Source organism: Hirundo rustica, chromosome Z (genome assembly GCF_015227805.2).
Source record: "Hirundo rustica isolate bHirRus1 chromosome Z, bHirRus1.pri.v3, whole genome shotgun sequence".
Taxonomy (NCBI): domain Eukaryota; kingdom Metazoa; phylum Chordata; class Aves; order Passeriformes; family Hirundinidae; genus Hirundo; species Hirundo rustica.
The window spans coordinates 22,999,524-23,018,877 of record NC_053488.1 but is presented as its reverse complement, the minus strand read 5'-3'; the positions used below and the strand labels follow the sequence as shown (position 1 = coordinate 23,018,877).

The following is a 19,354-nucleotide window of genomic DNA, read 5'->3' as shown; positions in this document are numbered from 1 at the left end:
GGAACAGCTGCTTTTCAAGGCTTTAAAGAGAAAACTTTTACTGAAATTGCCAGATAGGGTCTTGAAAAAAGCACCCCCTTAGATAGCTACCTAAAATATAGTTTCAAGTCTGGTGCCTAAGCCAGGCACACCTGCTAATGTTCAAGTCTTTTTATTTTAACCTCAAGAGAAGCTCTTGTTATGGTGAAATATATGGGGCAGCAGACCATGGCAGCAGAGCTAAAGCCCATAGATCAAGGAGTTAAATATTCTACACTGTGGGCTGAAAGTGAGAGCACACAGTTTCAGTCGATGTGTTGGTTGAAGTTATGAGCACACGAGAAAAGGGATTTATAATGAGAATGGCAATTCAACCTCAATTATAGTGCACGACTGTCTGCACACTATAAACTGAAGGTTTAATAATGAGGCAAGAAGGCTGAAGGAGAGAATTTCATTGTGTCTGTTTCACAGCCTGGAATTCTTACTAAATTCATCAGATTACTTGAGTTCTCCTGACAACTGTAGCAGTATAACTAATTTTAAAGGGGTTTATTGTATATTCAGACTGCAACAGAAGATATGGGCAGAAAAAACCCCATAGCAAAACAGAACTCCAGATTGAGGACTATAATGTATATGAGATTTGAAAGAAGTAAGCGTTAAAAGGTGTAGACAGCAGTTTTTCAGGGTCCTTAACCTTGATGAATAAATGAATAAAATCCCTTAAAAAATTTCAGTGTTTCTTTCAAGTGGTTTCCAGCATGTTAATGATCAAGAGAAGCTAAGAAAATTGCTGGGAAAGGAGATGACTTTCCTCAATATGCTTTTACCACGGGGACTATGAGACAGACATGAATTGTAAGCAAATAATGCACAAAGTGTGACAGAGAGAGAAGAACAGAGGCTCTTTACCTGTCCGCAATGCATTTACGTACAGATGTGTTGACTGCAAAACTTTGTGATGCTGCCAAATCAAAGCTTTAATGGAGACTTGGAGCCTTCCAATTCTTCTACATCCAGGTACTTAGGATTCCCCTGTATTGTGTTTACCTTACTACACCAAAAGAAAAAGAAAAGTACCCAATTTAAAAACGGACACAGAAAATACACAAAAGGCTATATCCACCACCATAAGCATCCCACTCACTGCGTACAACGCCCCTCCAGCTAATAATGAATGACAAAGGGGCCTGAGAAGCCCACCCCTCTAATTTCTATCACCAAAGTCTCCTAAGCATTGCAGAAAAATTTCAAGACACACCAGCAGAATGTACTACAGAAAAGGGCCCACCTTCTGCCACACAGGAAGGGAATATTTTATTGGTGTCCTGGCATGGCCTTGCCCAAGGGAGCTGGAGGAGGCTGTAACTGAGGCAGGGAGCATCATGCACTGATAGGCAACTTGTCTGCTAAAAAATGTCCCAGGTTTAAAAACGGTAAAATGGCAAAGGAGAATGGGGTGGTGAGGGCTAAAATTTTGAAGGTATCATCTCTAGCAAGGTTTTCACCCCTCTGTTTTACTGTCTGACAGTGCTTGAAGACAATGCTCTTGTCTCTCCCTGTCTTTGAACTCTCCCCAGCACCAAGATCAACCACACACCCCTCTTTGCTCCTGGCCCCACCAACCTCCAGGTAATAATGTAGCTGATTAGATCTTTCATCATTTTTATTGTTATCCACCCGCAGATTAATAAAACAGCGCTCCGGCTGTTTCTGGCTGACCACATTCCCTAATTTATCATAAAGGCTTAGCCTGAAACACTTCAGTCCGACATGTGGGGGGAGCTGCAGCCCCTTGCAGCTCAGCACAGCTGCAGGAGCGCCATGGTCTGCAGCGATACCCGTATTCTCACCTCACAGAGCAGAAGTTAACGCGCCGCAGCAGAGCTGCCAAAGCAAAATTACCAGAGATTGGTACCAGAGTCACAGAGGTGGAAAAATGGGGAGTTAACTCCAGCTCACTGGAGCACACTGCTTCATATCTGTACTGTCTCTTAATATGAGGGAATACGCTCTTAAAGCACTCCAAGTTTTCTGTTTAAAGATAGTAATTGCAAGGGTGACTTAACATAGCCTCAGGGACTATCCTGTAAGAACTGGAAGACTTGATCCCTTAAAAGTCAAGCTGGAGGAATCATGAAACTGGCATTGGAGTTCTCAGACATGCTCACCTTCTTCTTCTTCTTGTCCCCTCCGTTCCCATCCTCTGCCATATCCCTTCCCTTCCCCCTTTGCCTTCTTCCTTTACAGAGTACTGATTTAAACTGAGAAGAAATGCAAAATTCAAATGTCTTGCAGTCCAAAGGAGGATTTGAACCCTCAAATTCAAAAGCAATGCCCCCCCCCAAATCACACAGAGCTCTACTAAACTAATGGTCTCATTCATTTTTTTGGAGCACATGACTGGCCAAGTGAAGGTGAATTCTTTTCGAGTGGCCAGTTTTATACTGGTAGCAGCTGTGACCTATTCAGTGTTCTACAACCCAAAGTAACAAAGAAGGGAAGAACTCCTGTCAGGTAGGCAGAAGTTTTCTGTAGGACTTTCTTCCTTTAAACTGAACATCAAAAACTATTTTCAAATTAGCAAAAGGGGAAAGAAATACAAAAAGGTGAAAACCTTTTTGTTAAAGAAAAAAAGTGGAAAAAACCAGAACCTATACTGTTTTATAGAAAGATTCCATTTAATGAAAATAAGTCAATTTTCCAATGAGAAATATTTTCAGGGGATACATTTCAGTCAGGGCTGTCAGCTGATACTTGCCTTTAAACCACTGACTAAAGCAATCTTTTACTTACAGAGCTAGGGTGCCATTTTGGGAAGAGCTGAGTGTAACAAGTAGTGGGGTGAAGGTGCAATAACAAGATCACACAGATACAAGTCACCATGAGAGAACAGCCCAGAGGCAGAGCATGTTTGAAAACAGCTGCTTCCCAGCCAGGTAAGCCTTGCCTGGCTCCATGCAGGAACTCAAAGTTGTCCAACACAGTCTTCTACCAGGCCTGAACAAAATTATTTGAGAAAAAGCCTCAGATCTCTTGAGGTAGTGCAGTGACAGTGAGGTAGATAAGGATTCAGCAGGAAAGAGGCAGATAGGGTATGAACTGCCTCCTCCTTTTGAAGACACATGTCCACCAGGCTTACACAGCTCCGTGGTAAAGACAAGGACCCTTATACCCCACAATGCAAGGCCATGGAAAAATGGAACAATTGCTGGTATCACCAGGAAAAGGTGTGAGCTAAGAACATGCAGGAAAAGCCGAGAGGTGCCTGTCCCTTCCAGTGAAAAAAACTTTACCTGTTCTGATAACTAAAATATTCTCCTCACCTTTTTTCTATTATATATTTTTTCTCTCCTCACTTTCATTTTTTGCTATTCCTTTTCCTCCTCCTCATTTTCAGCTGAGCTACCCAAAATTTCTGTGAGCTGCAGAACTAAGACTGATTTCCCTTGACTCAAGGCCAAGTCATTTTCTGTGTATGTGTGTTTTTGTGTCTCTTTGTTTTCTGGGAATCTTGTGCTTACCAGGGCCAACGAAGGGATACCATGAACATCAGGGACACTTCCACGGACACTCTTCCCCCATACCTTTCTTCACAAAACACACAGCAGCTTAAGAACTCTGAGATTCCTTTCTCCTCTACCTAAACTTTCTTCAAAGGAGTTAAAAGTTAACATTAGAGAGGCACCAATCAGCTGAATGGCACATGAAGTCCAATTCCATTTAAGTTTCTGAAGCCAGACCTTAGTGACACATATCCCCCCTCCTCCTTGTGCCTGATAGTTCATGCATGCTGCCTGACCAGCCCCAGAACTGAGTTATATTACACGTTATATCAGCCTCACCTCTTTCTCCTTTCCTCCTACCCAAACCTGAGACAGAAAACAGCAGCTAAAAAGATTACCTGGAGCTGTTTTTTGGAACAGAGACCTAAGCAACAAGTGCCTCATGAACAAGTGATGCTTTGCCCAACCAAGTCCAAAGGAAACCCTGGTAAAGTCAGGCTAAAATGCACAAAATGCAGATTTGCTCAGCTTTCCTAGCCCAGGGAAGACATGGGTCTAATTCACAGCTCCCAGCCCTGCTCCGTAGTGACGGATGCTGCTTGGAACTGAAGGAGAAATGATGATGCAGGGCCATTCCCTTTGAGATGTCGTTCTGTCACCATGGAGGCAGACAGCGTGCACTCAACAAGTTTATCTGCAAAGTAACATGAAAATTCCTCACAGCAGGAGAGATTTGACAGGACGTGCCTAGCACAGCTTTATAAAGAGGTTTCTTCAAATGCTTCCAAATCCCATGGATTTTTTCTTGCTTTATCATCCTTTTCAACATCCTTCTTTCTCTCACTTTTTCTCTTTTTTAGCGCCTTCACAAGGCACGTTTATCAACATCAAAGCATATTCTCTTACAGCTCAGTTTTTTCCTTCTGAATCCACTCTTGCAAAATCCAAACTACTATTTCTCTCCACACCCAGTGACTTCACCGGGAGCAAAACTTGCCTCTGTGCATGAAATCTTCTTCAAATCTGGGTAATATTGACATACTAATGCAGGGACTGAGATCCCTTACACAAAGGTAAATTCCTCTGAGACAGCATTTGTATTTGATACTCCTGCAGACTCCACTGTGCCTAAGCTAAATTTTGATGGCTACCTCATCTCTGAATTTCTCCTACCTCCCAAACCAAACCAGAGTTTCACGCTGCATTATATCCATAGGCTGCATTCAGGATGTTCAGCCCAAACAAACAAGTGCTCTGCTCTGTGCTGTTGTCACCAGAGAGGCGCTGAAGGCTTGGTCCTCTGGCTACCACCCTGCACTGCAGGCAGTCAGGGCTCAGGCAAGTGTCAAGTCTTTTCAGACCAGTTTCCTGGGCACAGCTCAGCCTGCCAACCCACATGACAGGGCAGTGCTGAAGGTGCTGCAGCCTGGTCTTCCCCTGCCATGTAGCCCCCAGGCCCCCTCAGGTGACAGATACTCTAGCAATAGGTATCTACACAGCTGATGTGAAGGAAAACTTTGACCCAAGAACAGGTCTAAGCCTCTTGCCTCACACCCTCAGAGCTGGTAAAAATTCTCTTCCTGATTTCTTCCATTTTAAGGAAGAGCTCAACCATGTTCTATCAAGCTCTAGAAACATGAGTGCGTCTGCATGACATATGTAGGAAAGTTTCCAAGACCCAGACTGGTCTGCAACTATTTTCCAGACAAGACTACTTCATATAGGTCTGCTTTCATTAAAAACACAAGGCAAGTCCCACAGGATCTTTAAAATCTAAACCTGGACCACCTGGTAATCCCCACCTAGCAGAGCCTTACATCTCTTTTCCTCGGCACTGGCACTACCATGGGCATAGGCTGGGCACAGCACCAGCTTCAGAGTGGCTTTCTCCGCCTTTTGGCAAATTTCATTTGGCAACTGCCCATGGGCAGATGGAAGCTGAGTTAAACAATATGTAGTAGCTCTTAGTGTGTATAGGGCTGTGTGTGTTGGGGTGGGGTTGGGAGAAGGTGAAAGGGTAGTTGGAACTGTGAAGCTTGAAGGTGAAAAAAGTCTTTATATCTGGATTAGTGGAGTCCTGGGGCCTTCAAAAATAGTTAAAATTCCCTTTTTTGAGTAATGGAGACGTAGTTTGCATTGATCTTAAGAATTTGCTTATAGTTTTCCCTGGAGTTCAATGTACTGGGGAGTGCAAAGCTGACACAGCTCAAAAGTTTTATGAACCTCAGGTAACAGCGTGAAAGGGAATTTTAATAAATATTACATTTATTTAAATTTAATTTCTTTCCTTGTTAATAATAAAAGTCAACCTTGGTCTTCTGGGCTTTTCTCATATGCCTGCTTAAAACAGCAGTGAAATCATAGAATTATTTATATTTTAACTTCATTTTCAGTAAATCGTCAATCATTCACCTTTCAAAAGCATTAAATTCAGAGATGAACAGCAGGGGAGAGGGAGACTGAAAAATAAATATTGACTTTCAGGGGTTTGTTTTGGTTTTTTTAAAGCACAGGGTTAGAAATAGAAGCTGTTGTGGGTGATGGGTAAAAGCACAGAAAAAGAAAAGATATTTGTGCCTACAGATTTCTCCCCATCATAGTCCTGCAACTCTATTTCTGCTTTGTTTGCAGGAAGCTACAGCAGTACTTATGGGTAGTGGCCCTTGCTGGCTTAAAGAAGCACCTGGCTGAAAATTTTGGGTCTACTTATCATTGAGTAAATAGTCTTCCTTACACAGGACTCCCACTACTAGCCATAGATACTGGTGTTGTCAGCAGCAGCAGAGATCCCAAGGAAAACCCAGGAAAAGAGGCACGACAGAATTGAGAAATCCACCAGGATTGCAATGCGGTGACACTTAGGCCATGTGAAGATGCCACAGAGTCTTCCTTTCAAGTTCAATGCCTAAAGATAAAGGCAGCCTCTTGCTACTGGTCCCTCCTGTCCTCTGAGACAGGACTACAGCCAGCTGCACCCTTAGGTGCTCTAGAAACCTTCTGTAGGGTTCTTGCTGTTCTGTGAGTGACAGAATCTCTTCGATCTCCAAGTAACATCCTCCCTCCACACCAAACTCACATGCTACTCCTCCCCCTAAACCACCTGAAATCCCAGCCTGTGCAGGCTAAGACGCATCAAGAGGGGCTAAACATGGCCTGGCAGATATGTGGAGAGGAGGCAAAGGCCATACATCATGTGTTGTGCTCATTACTCCCCCAGGGAACACTCAAGTCAGAGCCAAAAACCACAGCAAGAGGAGCCTAGCCTTCAATTTGGGCTTCACAGCACCCCAGTGAGTTACCTGATAGATTGAGCTCAACTACAGCCTTGCTTTAAAGACCCCTGCAGGTGAAATCTCTTTCAAGACCTTTGGCAATTTGATCCTAGAGACAATGACCAACACAACAGGTGCCTGGATCCCTGCTCACATGTATTTGTGTTCAGCTTGTGGGCATCGGTCTGTCTTGTTCCTTTCTCTCTCTGAGGTTTAAGAGTCCTCTACAGCAGGTGCACACACACAGCAAGCTGCCACTCAATCTTGCTGATGAGCTGAACAAATTGCTCTCTTGGAAGCATTTTCTCCAGCCCACATTTGTGTGGGTTTTTGCATCCTCTCCAATTTCTTGTTTTTCTTCACAAAGCACATGTCCCTAGACTGGAGATGGGTTTCTGTTGTCCAACCCCTTCCAAAGGTAAAATGGGACTTGTCCTTTCATCAGTCTCCCTCAAGCTGACATCAGCTGGTCCCAGTACCATGTACTATCCCCTATATACGGAGAATATAGGTCCAGATGAAGAACCTTCCTTCAGGACTTCTTAATCACCTTCAGAGACGTTGCCTTCCAGAGGCACTTTGCACCCTGGAAAGCAGCTTGGCGGAGAAGGACCCAGGGGTCCTGGTGAACACCAAGTTGACCACAGTCCATCAATGTGCCCCTCTCACAAATGAGGCCAACAGGCTCCTGGGCTGCCAGCAGATCACTGCTATCAGATGGAGAGAAGAGATCCTTCTCCTCTACTCAGCACAGCTGGGGCAGGTGTGGAATGCTGTGTCCAGCTCTGCCCCAAATATCCGTGAACAGTGTATTGGAACAAGTCTCACAGAGGGCCACAAAGACTACAAATTAATTGGGGCATCTGATGTGAGGAAACTGAGAGCTGCATTGGTCAGTGTGTTGAAGAGCAGGGGATGTTAAGGGGATCTTATTTATAATACCTGGTGGGTGCAAGTAAAGAAGACAGATCCAGAATCTTAGTGGAGCCAAGGAAAGGCCAAGAAGCACAATCTAAAACACAGAAAATTCCATTTAAATGCAAGAAAAAGCTCTTTTTAACTGTGGTCATGCTAAAACACTGCAATAAATTTAGAGAGGTTGTAGAGTCTCCATCTTTGGACATATTCAAAAAAGGGCTCACCAGCCTATACTTCCACCTGTCTACCTGCTTCCTATTCTCTCTCCTGGCTTGATGCTGTGAAAATATGTGTTCTACATGCCTGGACTGCTGATGTCGTTTGCACGGATCCTCAAGCCATATTAATCACTCCTCCAAACTTTAGGTTATCTGTACAATTTAGCCAGCAGCGTTGTTTTTATGTATTTCCAGACCATTGATGGAAACATTAATTTGCATCTAAGTTATGACTGCCTTCTCAGGAATGCCATAGGAAAGTGCTCATTAAACAGATTTCCTGCTCGTAATTTCTGTCCAAGATCTGTCAACTACCCATTGCTCAATCTATCAAATATTAGCACATAAAAGAAACATAGATTTCCAGTCCATATAGTCTTTATGTCCTATTTCTCTCCATTTAACAGCAGCAGAGACCTAGGAAACGACGGCAAGATCTGCAACACATCCACACCCCCACATATTCTCCACGCTTCTGACAGCCGGATGTTTAAGAGCAGCAGTGCCAACCAAACTTTTGAGTCCCACAGTCAGCAGTGGACCTGAATTACTCTACTTCTTTTTAAGTTGTTTAATGTGTTAGTTGTTCACTGCCACAATCAATTCCCTAACAGGGATTTTTTGTCCCAAGAAAAATTATTTCCCCTTTTTTGTTTTAAAATTTTGTGTGATATTTTCAACTGGGTGTTCTCTCCTTTATGCCACATGGGAAGCAATGAGTCATTTTGCCTTCTTCATGTAATCTCTAGCACTCAATATTTCATAGCCTTCCATTCAGGCTACCTTGCTGAGACTTGTCAGCCTCATTGTATGAGACTTTTTTCCAGGGAAGACATTCTATCATTCCAACTCTTTCCTTGGAGCTGGTGCTAGGTGTTTGCAGACAGTCAGGAAGGGCTCTGTCCTTACTGTCATCACACCATACTGCTTCTGCAGCTCCTGATGGCCTGAAACCACCCCTGTCTGGGTTGCATCCAGTTGGGACAACACATTTTCTTAGGAAGCAGGGCATGAACGTCTCCGGTTCACAAGGAAACAGAGGCTGGAGCCCTTACAAGCTTCTGCCCTTTGCACAAAAAGCATTCTCCTTCCCTGATGCCCTCCCCAGGCAGGCAGGCAGCAGCACACCATGCGAGCAAGCACGCAAAAGGGGAAACAAAAATTAAGCGGTGGTTAAGGGAATAGGAGAAGAAAAACAGATGACCCCCCGGAGTCTGGGGCTGAGCAGCAGGAACAGTCAGAACCCCTGGAAGCCAGCTCATCCATGCGCACTGCCCTTGCCGCCTCCTTCTTCCCAGGAGGGAGCCTAATAAATTTTACAAAAGAGCAAACAGCTGAAAAATGCTCGTATTTAAAAATATATTGAGAGAATTTGCATGTTGTTCCCTTTTGTGTGGGGATGGCATTTATACACCCGGCATTTCAGCAGCACCGCATCTCAGAGCACTTTACATAGCAATTAATTACACACTGGTAGTGGAGTGACTGTCTACAGGCAAACTCATCAGCCATTATCCACTCAGCAACATCCAGCATACAGCTGTGAACGTTTACATTAGCAGAAAGTCATCCTGACAGCCATTAGCAGGGTGCAGGGTGTCAGCGGGGGTGAGAGGGGTCAGCTCACCCCCCACTCCTTCCCAAAAAGCCTGTGACAGCCACCGTCACAGCTTTCACAGCAAAACTTGTGACCCTTCCCTCGTTCGACCCCAGGTTTGGACCAGAGAGATGCCATCAGCTTACAGCACACTGCAGTCCACATCCAGCACCATAATGCCAGCTTGTCCTAAAACATGGGAAACGCTCTTGGAAAGGAGAATCCTGAGACAACACATAAAGGTACAATCACCAAATCTGTGGAGCAGATGGCTTTATGGTATGAACTTTGTCCACAGGAGTGACAGTTTCTATCTCATTTCCTCCATGACACCTCTGTATCCAAGGATTACTTCAGCACTCCCTAGGCCTCTCCGTAAACCAGTCTGTAAAGACACTCAAGATCTGAAAGACCAATGTCTGATAACTGCTGTGGCCTCAATGCTATTCAGAAGTACTTTACAACTCCAGAGCCTCTCCTGAGTCCCCTTTGCCTCTGTTTTACCTGTAGCACGGCAAAAGCATGCGCGGCACCACAACCAGGAGACCAGAGGAATCCTGCGAGCAAAGAAGATCCCAGTCGTGCAGTGACCTTCAGAGGAGACCTGAGGACGAGGGACCAACCAGCAGTACTCACAGAACCCAGAGATAGTCAAGTTAAGCATTAAAATACACTCCTATATGATATATTTACCACCTGAATGGACAGCTGTGAAAAGGTCCCTGGACATTAGAACTTGATCTTCTGTATTGTAAGTTGTTAAAATACTACCTGGCGTGTTTTTGGCGCAATGTAGCAATGATGCTCCCAAATGATGCCTAGACACAGCCTGGGAATTAGACTAGTGCCCATTCTCAGTAGGCAATGTGTATGTAATCCTCCTTTTTTTGGAAGATGAGAGAATTCAATAGTACTGATGCAGGATATCCTGTGCCAGCTGGCCCCTGCACAAGAGAGCAGACATAGCTACAGTTAATTTACAGGTATAGATGCAGCCTCAGAGTCCTGGACAACATCCAGACCATGATTGCACCCTCCTCCTTTCAATTTCACCAGCCTGAATTAAAAAAGAAAGACACATTTTTTCTAATCTTTAATTGCGTCTGTGGACCTCTGAAATGGTTCTGTCTTTCAATCCAGGATAAGGTGATCTTTGAATTTCTGAAAGTTAGAGTGTATTAATTCTTTGGAGCTCCCTTGAAGAGCCACATGAGATATGACTGCAGTATAAAGCATTATCTTATTTCTATCTTGCTTGTGTTTCGTGTGTGCAAAAATATTCAAAACAATTATTCATTTTACGAGGCTGGCGTGTCTTTCTTGTTGAGCCCATCAAGCCAGCTCTAATCACCATGAAACCAGAGAGAGCAAACAACCTGGTTCATTATTGCCATGTAGCAGGCAACAAATTTCAGCCAAGAAGGAGACATGAGAACCACCTGAAAACCTGTTTAGCACAGACCTTTTCCAGTGTGTACTTTTTAAGAACACAAGTTAGGTGGAAGAGGAAGATCTAATGAACTTGGGAGGATAAACACAGTCTTACAAAAGATGATTTCAGTGCACAAACCCAGCTCTCCAGTTTGGAGTTTTCCTCTCACCTCTCATTAAAGCTGAATAAACAAGGATTCTGGCAGGATGAGACCGTTGCCTGAAGGCAGAACAGGTATCTCTGCTCAACCTGCCTACCCACTCTGCAGCCTGAACTTGCTGTCCAGGGTTGCAGGCACTGCAGGTGAGCAGACATGGTCCCCTCCCAGACCCTTCTGCGAAGAAAAGAAGGGAATCAATGTTTCAGTGTCTGGAGAGGGGAAAGTCCTTCCAAGTAGCTGGTTTACAGCAAAACCACAAAATTTTTGGAATCAGGATAAGTTAATATCTGTGATGTTTTCTTTACCTTGTTTTTGCTGCCAGATTTCTAACATTCCCTTGGGGTATGGACAGACACATTTAATGAACTTCTAGGAGACAGAGTACTTATCCCACTCCTTGGTGTAGGTTGGCTCCCATTATGAGGTTGCCTCCTATAACACTTATCTGCCTTTAATCACACATTTGTTTCCTGTGATACTTCCCAGTTTCTTCCCCAAACACACTCCAAACTCCTTTCAAACCCACAGAAACTGCCACCTGGCTTTTGGGGTTTTAGTGGTGTGTCACTGTTCAGGGACTTCAACACGGGCAGTGAAACAATTCAGGAAGTTGTGAAGGCTATTCCTGAGCAGACAAGAAATGGGAAGGGTAAAGGCCACAGCTTTCTGTGCTCAGACGTCCATGAAGACTTCCCTTGAGCCAGCAGCCACCATGTTTGGCTTGGGGACTTCACATCTATTGGGCTCCTGGAAGCCTCTGTATCCAAAGCAATTTTTTTCATGTTAGCACTACAGAGAGTCTGATTAATTTTGTGCACTTTTTCTCCATCTCAGGCTGTAGGGAAGAGTGCCTGATCCCCTGGCCCCTACCTGCCACTGGGATCCCTCTCCACAGCGGTCTCCCAGAAAGGGGATCAGAGCAGAAACTGCATTTTCAGTGATGCACAGCCACCTCCTAGGAAGCAGAGCTGCAAACCACCAGGCAATTGTACAGATTCCACTAGACACCATTTGAGAGAAGCCACGGAGCTTGATAATGCTGATTTACATAATGGTACAGCTTCCACTCACTGTGGGAGTTGCCATTCTCTGGCCTGCACGGTGCTGGAGGTCAGGCTGCTGATCAGAGAGGTCCCATCTGGCCTGAAAATCTATAAATTCAGATCTGGATGAAATTGGGCAATTTTGGATTTGGATAAGCATTCATGAATTTCAATGAATAAATAATAATATAATAATAAATCATTCATCTCGCTGTCTAGCATGTGAGTCCCTCGAAGACCTGCAGTTCAGAAGCAGCCAAAGTTTGACCGCCTCTGCAATTAGAGCCAATGAATTTCAAATGGGGCGGGGGGGGGGGGGGGGGGGGGGGGGGGGGCGGGGAGAGGGGGGGAGGGAGGTGTAAAAAGCAGAAGCAAAGAAATGTTGGGGGGGACCATTTATTCAAAGTGACTTCCCCTCCCTGCAGGCCATACAAAGACTGGATGCTAACATACTCATCCCACTGCTGGCTCGGAGTTGTGGCACTGGTGAGAGCTTCCATCTCGCAATACCTGTACTCAAGACAAGCAAGATCCATCAATCCAGTGAGTTCCGGATCTGCTATGTTAATATGAAACTTGCGCTCCTCCTAGCCGCCTCGCTGGGCTAGGCTCAAGACTCCCTGACTCAATCCCAAGCAACCATGTCAGCCAAGTACATTTCCTTTTGGTTGTCTTACGGAAAAGAGCTTCGGGCTAGAGCAATGTTGTGCTCTGCTCAGAGTCAGGCTCTCTCCCATGAGAGGTAAATCCACGAGCAGTCACTACAGCGGAGAGAGACAACAGGCTGAGCTGCACTTCTGATGGGCGATCTCTATTCCTGATCTCTCACCCAGAGCTGTCTCCTCATTGCTACTGAGGGGCCTTTGTCAGCCACTCGCTTTGGGCAAAATTCGTAGCACTGTTCCATCCTTCCTTTCCTCACCCTTCCAACTGTCATATCCCCTTGAACCACCCCCAAGCCAATTCTGTCCTGATTCTCCCTGGTGAGTTTCTGCCCTCCCCAAACCTTTGTGTTTAATTTCCTCTCTAAACCAGCTCTTGCAGCTTCCCCTGGTTCAGCCTCCTTCACTCATTTCATTAACATGCTGTTTACTTCTGCTTGTAGATCATTAGCAGCAATATTAAACAACTGGCAGCTTGCCCAGGAGGCTGCGATCTCCGGGGTTGATGACTTGTTTTATTTTTCCTCCCTGAGAGAGCAGCAAAAGCATCAAATCTGGGTGGACATGGAAAGACCTGAGCCAGGAGCAGAGATGGGAGAGGCGGCTTTCTTGCCTTTCCTAGTAAATCTCCCACTCTGCTTGGCCTTTAAATTCCTCACACATGGAGGTCCTTCTCTAATGGGCATGCTTCTGGCTCTTTTATTTGGACCATTTTCTTGAACTAAGACTTTGCCACCCTTTAGTGCTCTTAAAATCATTTGGTTTGGAATCAGTGATTCCACATCTGGGACTGAATTTCAGGTGAATCTCCCTTCAAACCCCTTGCATCACAAACTCTTTCTGTTTTCCTGCTGAAAGAAGAGAAAAAAAAAACCTTACTGACTACTTTGAGTCTGTCATCTTACCTGCTCTGGCATAGGGATTTACAGAAGAGTTCATCTCCACAACTCAGACGCTTGAGGTTCTCATATGCTTTCCTCAGAAATTCCTCTAAGAAACTTTGCAGAGGTGTGGGAAAACTTTACATTCAACTCAGGAACTCAGAAAATCTTTTTAGTGACCCAGACCAAGTATGAAATGGAGCCAAGGCAATCTCAAATGGAGCCAGGAGGAAGCTCAGACTGGGGCAAAGGCGCTTTGGTCCCTTGCAACCACTATTCTGTAGTGAGCAGAGAACTGACTGCACATTTTCATTAAATATTCATCCATTTTCTTTTTAATATGAAAGAAACTTTTGGGTTGTGGGTTTTTTGGGGTTTGTTTGTTTGTTTGTTTGTTTGGGTTTTTTTGGTTTTTGGTTTGTTTTTTTTTTTCTGACAGGGAAAGCTGAAGGAAAGGAAGGGTGAAAAGGAATTGGCATATTCAAAATTTCCCAATATCTGGCAAAAATGTCAACAGAAATGTCACTTGAAAATTCTAATTCAGACAGTTTTGACTGATCTCTGTTCATATCTCCAGTGCCTCAGCGCTGGCCCCTTGGGCTGTTGGCCATCTCGTCCTTGGACAGACAGAGATTGTCCTGTCCACACACAGTTTGCAGGGACCTGCTGTTAGCACTGTAAAAATTTTTGCTAGTAGGGGTATCTTTAGAACATGCTCTTTCTTTGCTACTTTTTTTTCCTCCAGATCAGGCTGTTCCCAGACACCATCACAAAAGCCTGGAAAACTACCTCTAGATTGCTTACACAAGACACACTTACACAGTTTGTTCCTGTTCTAGCACTGCCACAAAGCATTCTCCTCCACTCTGCCTGCAGAGGAATCTTTGGGGAATCACTGGGTTGCCTCTTGCAGTTAGCTGGGTTAAGGAAACCAAACCCTTTAGACTCTCTCTATTGAAGTAAACTAACTCTTCTTCTAACCCATGGTCAGCAGATCCTGCCATTAGGGACTGACATAATGAATTTGCGTGAAAAGCCCCTTTTCTCTTCAAGTAACTCCGTCCCTATGATGCACTGCTATTTCAGACAGAGTTGAGAGTGTTTTTCCACTCAAAAGCCTTCCATCAAAGGCCATTCATGTGGGGCACCTTTTTGCAGTGCTCCAGAAATTCTTTATGATTTCACTCGTTCTCCACCTTGCTGCCTGTCTTCCCCACACCTTCCTGGCCAAAGGCATCACACACTGTTCCAGAGGTATCCTGCTGTGCCCATCACTCCATGGACACAGACTGCTGTGTCCCCACTTTCAGGAGTGCGCAGCAGAGATGTGTAACAGATAGAAGCTTCCTTTGCTCTTCATCCCCAGGCACCTAATGTCCTTACGTGGCCTTTTATCTCTGCTTCCCTGCCCACTTGGTATTCACATTATTCCCAAGCCAAACATCAAGCTATAATTTCCTGCTTGTCTTTTCAGCCTCCCCAAATCTTTTTGTTTTACTTCCACTGTCCAAACAGCCCCTCTAGCTCCTCCCAGTTTAGCTTCACCCACACATTTCATTAACATGTTGTTTATTCCCACTTCTAGATGATTAGCAAAGACATTAAATGACTGGCAGCCTGCCCAGAGAGGCCATTACCTTTGGGTTTGATGACTTGTTTTATGCACCTCTCAGAGTGGTGAGAGCAGCAGAGGTGGGCAGGTCTGGAAGGTCCTGAGCAGCACTGAGAAGATCCAGAGGAAGCTCCATATCTCCACATTTTCAGCACACTGGTGATCTCTGCTTGCCCCATACCACCATGCGGAGTCACCATGTGCCCTGGGACAGCCCCAGGCAGAGGCCTCTTAAGAGGGAGCAAGAGGGCACGAAGAGGACAGCTGGTGGGGAACATGACTCTTTGTCAGGGAGTTTTCTGCTCCACAAAATTGGGAGAAAAGAAGGGTAGCAACTAAACAAAAGCCGTACATCCTCTGGCAATGCCACAGAGTGCCCTTACCACTAAGAGGTGGGGGACCATGTGACAGTATGGTGTTTGTAACCTCATTAAAATGTTATGTTTCAGAGTGTGTTCTTAAACTGACTGAGGTGAAAATGCTTCTTTTGAGAAAATACCCACTAGTATCTCCGTGGGCTCAGTGGGGACTTGGGTAAAATCCCTTTGCAGAACCTCTCTCAGCCTTCACGAGCCCAAATTTCAGCAGGGACAAAAGCTGTCACATACCACTGTGGAGGGGATGGTTTTACCAGGCACTTGGGGGCTCCCAGGACAACTCTGAAAGCTGACACCTTGACTCCTGACAATCTGCAGCCTCAGCTCTGTGCTTCCACTTCCTCAGTGGGAAAAACACTTTTCCTTGGAAAATATCTCCTTGCCAACACAGTGTCCACCACCAAAACCCCTCCAAAAGGCAACTTACATAAGGACAACATCTTTCCTGATGGTCCCTTCACCAGATTTACTGGCCTTTGGCGACTCTCAGCCTGCCAGAATAGTCTGGACAGTCACTGGAATGCCTCAGAGCAATGACTTTGCTAAGCAGCTCAGAGTGGTTCCAGACCAGAGCTCTTCCCCCCAAGAGTAGTCACATTTTCACCAGCTAGGCTGCATTCAGTGCAAGGAAGATGCTGGTAACCCTTACAGAAAAACACTCTCTTTTGGGACTTTTAGAAATACAGATCTTACCTGCCTTTAGAATTCCTTTAAAGAAAAAGATGCAAAGCGATCTCTTCCCCAATGAATAAAATCACCGAATTGAGAAAGAAAATGTGCCAGGTGGCTCCCACTTTTTCCTGCCTTAAAAAAAAAAAAAAAAAAAAAAAAAATTAAAAAAGGCAGAAGAAAAGAAAGTAAGAAAAAAGGCTTTGAGCTGTTCTTCAAAGGCTGTCTGATTTGCTTTGAATAATATAAAATGATGATGGAGGGAAAAAAGAGAATATTAAACTCTAGGCTGTAAAAGCTGTGCACTCAGGTTGAGCCACTGAAAAAGATCCACGTACAGTTTTCATGAAATAACCACAATGATCCCTCCTTGTCTCTGTAACAGCTGGGGGATCAGCAGCAATGCAAACCTGGGCCCAAACAGAGCCTGGGGAAAAAAAGCTGAGGTGCTTCTTCCCTGGAGATGTTCCCCCCGCTTGATACATCCAAATGCCCCATACCTCACTGTGGGTTTCTCCATCAGACTTCCCTCTGTGCCCCCATCCTGGGCCAGATCTCACAGAAACGGGAGGTGGGGAAGCAGGACAGAAGGGACACACAGAAATAGAGGGAAAAATGAACGCCAAAGTATTTTCTTCTGAGCTCCCCCGAGAAAATTAGTGTGAAGCTGGAAGGAGCTGATTGCTGTCAAGGCCTGCCAGAGCCCAGATAGCCAGCTGCAGTCCCCAGGCACAAATGTGATAATAGCCAACAAGCTAAAATCATTAACAGTAACGATTGCCTCTGGAAAGACCCCAACACCTAGGAGGAAGAAACAGTGACAGGAGAGGGAGAAAAAAAAAAAGAATAAAAGAGAGAAATTATAATTTCCTCTTAGCATTTCTCCACTCTGTTTTCCATAACCCCCTGATCCCAATAAAGACTGTCTCACCTAGTTATGGCTCAGTCTGGCTCTCCCCAGCTGGACTCCAATGATCAATTCTTCTCCCTCTATTTGCCGGTGGGAGAGCAGAGTGAATGAGGATGAGGGAGGAGAGGCAAGGACTTGGTGAAAATAGCCCTCACCCTTAGCTGGATGGATAACTCTTATATGTTAATTACTACAAAAAAGGGATCTTTGTAGCTTTGGATGAGCCAGTCCCATGCGATGAACATCTGGGGTGTCCCCACAGCCCATGGTACGTGACACAGAAGGGGGGAAAAATACATTTCTCAAGCAGATCTCTGAAGTGACAGAGACAAAAGGAGTACTGGAGTGGTCTGTTCTAGGACCAGCCTGGATCAACTTCAACAACAGCTTGGAGAGAGGAGGAGAATTTGCAGGTGATGCCAGAATTAGGGGACTAATCTTGATGACAAGGCCCCTTAAATCTTTAGCAATTCACATCCCAGTCTGCAAACCTGAAAAAAATTATTTTTGCTTCCCAGCTCCTTGCCCTGTCCAGGCTTTCTCTTTCTCTAACCTCATCTCAAAGCAAACTCCATGTGAGCAGTTAATGAACTGCTTCTACAAGGAAGGAAAATAACATCAGCTTTTAACAGGAAAAACAACAGATTTTGGCTCCAGTTGTATTTGTGAGAACACTAGATTCGTGCATAGGATTTCATTATTTATTTTGTACATCTACATGTACCAAGCAGGTGTATCCCATTAAGAGGTAGGTGACGGGAAGTGGGAAAATTATGAATTTGCCCCTGAAGTATATGGCCCAGAGCACACCCTGCCCAGGACAGCGCTAATATTAGAGGGAGAGAAGTACATTCACCCTAAAAATCCCCAGTATAATGCAAGGCTACATTTACCATGCTCTCTTTGGACTCATTTGCCTTTTTGCAAACAATTCTCTGCAGAGCTGTGGCTGACATTCAGGAAAGAGCAATGAAGTGGAGCACCAGGAGCTTTTTGCACCAGCCAGTGAGCCCACTGCTAAGCTGCTTTGTGCAGAAGTTGTAGAAATCACATCCCATGCTGACGCTCACCTTCTTGGGGAGCTGGTGGAGAGGACTACATTCCTTTCCAAAGATTGTCAGGACTCAGAGAAGCATTTAGCAAAGCCACACTGAACCTCTTCAGATGCAGCTGGAGTTTGTAAAATAGCGAACTCTTCTTCCAAAATTAATTCCTGGCTTTGGATTTCTCTGATGTAAAGAATTTAATTTTCCAGCTCAGAAAACTCTGTGCTGTTCCTTTAGTGAAGGGAAGGGAAGGTCCCCAGCCTCCCTGCCTTGACCAGTGAAAAGACAAATTCTCAGGCTATTCCTGGGAACTTTCCTCCTGCACCTCTTCTTAGCCACAGGATATCCTCCCACTTTCTTCAGTTGCAGGCTCAATGTTGTGGTGGGAGAGCACTGCACCAGCTCAACAGCAGAAGAGGCTGTGTGACCTCAGGCCTGCGTGAGAGCAGGCAGTGACCTTTGGGATTTGTTCAAGCTCCCCCAGGACCTGCTAAAGAAACTTTAGCAAATCACTCTGGATAACTAGCACATCACGCTGTCCTTAGCACCCCCAGCCCCACAAAGAACTCGCCACTGCAGCACTCCCCACTCGGGGATTTCAGAGACCCTGCCAGACCCCACCATCCAGACAGCTCCTCAGTAGCCTTGGCATGTCCCACCTGGGCTGCCCTAGCTCACCAAAGGACCACAAAGGCTGGCCCAGACCTCTTCCTGGCATTTTCTAGGGGGTACTTAGGCAGTTCTTCTGCCCGTCTAGTGTCTTTACACTGCCTGATGGGTTATTGATCAGGAGACATGCACGTGGGTTTTGGTGTGGCATGGTGGGAATCTGTCCTTTCCCAGCTGGACTTGGCAATGAGGCCCACTGGAACATTCATGCCATGGATGGATATTGAGCTCCAAGCCACAGGATGCTCCTCAGATATCCCACTAAAGAATTAAACAGCTTTATTTGGGTATTGGGAAAATCCCATATGAATACACACTGGCACAAAGCTTGAAGGAACAATTTCATGAGCCTCCCCTATTCTCACTACAACCCTCTGCTGCGGGAAAGTGAGTTGGCCAG

General features: G+C 45.2%; 1 long non-coding RNA gene across 1 annotated transcript; it reads right to left on the bottom strand.

The window, feature by feature from the left end:
- Positions 1-15,355: 15,355 nt before the first annotated feature.
- On the bottom strand, positions 15,356-16,983 carry LOC120766007 (uncharacterized). Its single transcript, XR_005704549.1, has 3 exons — positions 16,830-16,983; positions 16,354-16,464; positions 15,356-15,547 (listed from the first exon to the last, which is right to left on the bottom strand). It is a non-coding gene; the product is annotated as an uncharacterized LOC120766007 (long non-coding RNA).
- Between the last annotated feature and the right edge of the window lie 2,371 nt (positions 16,984-19,354).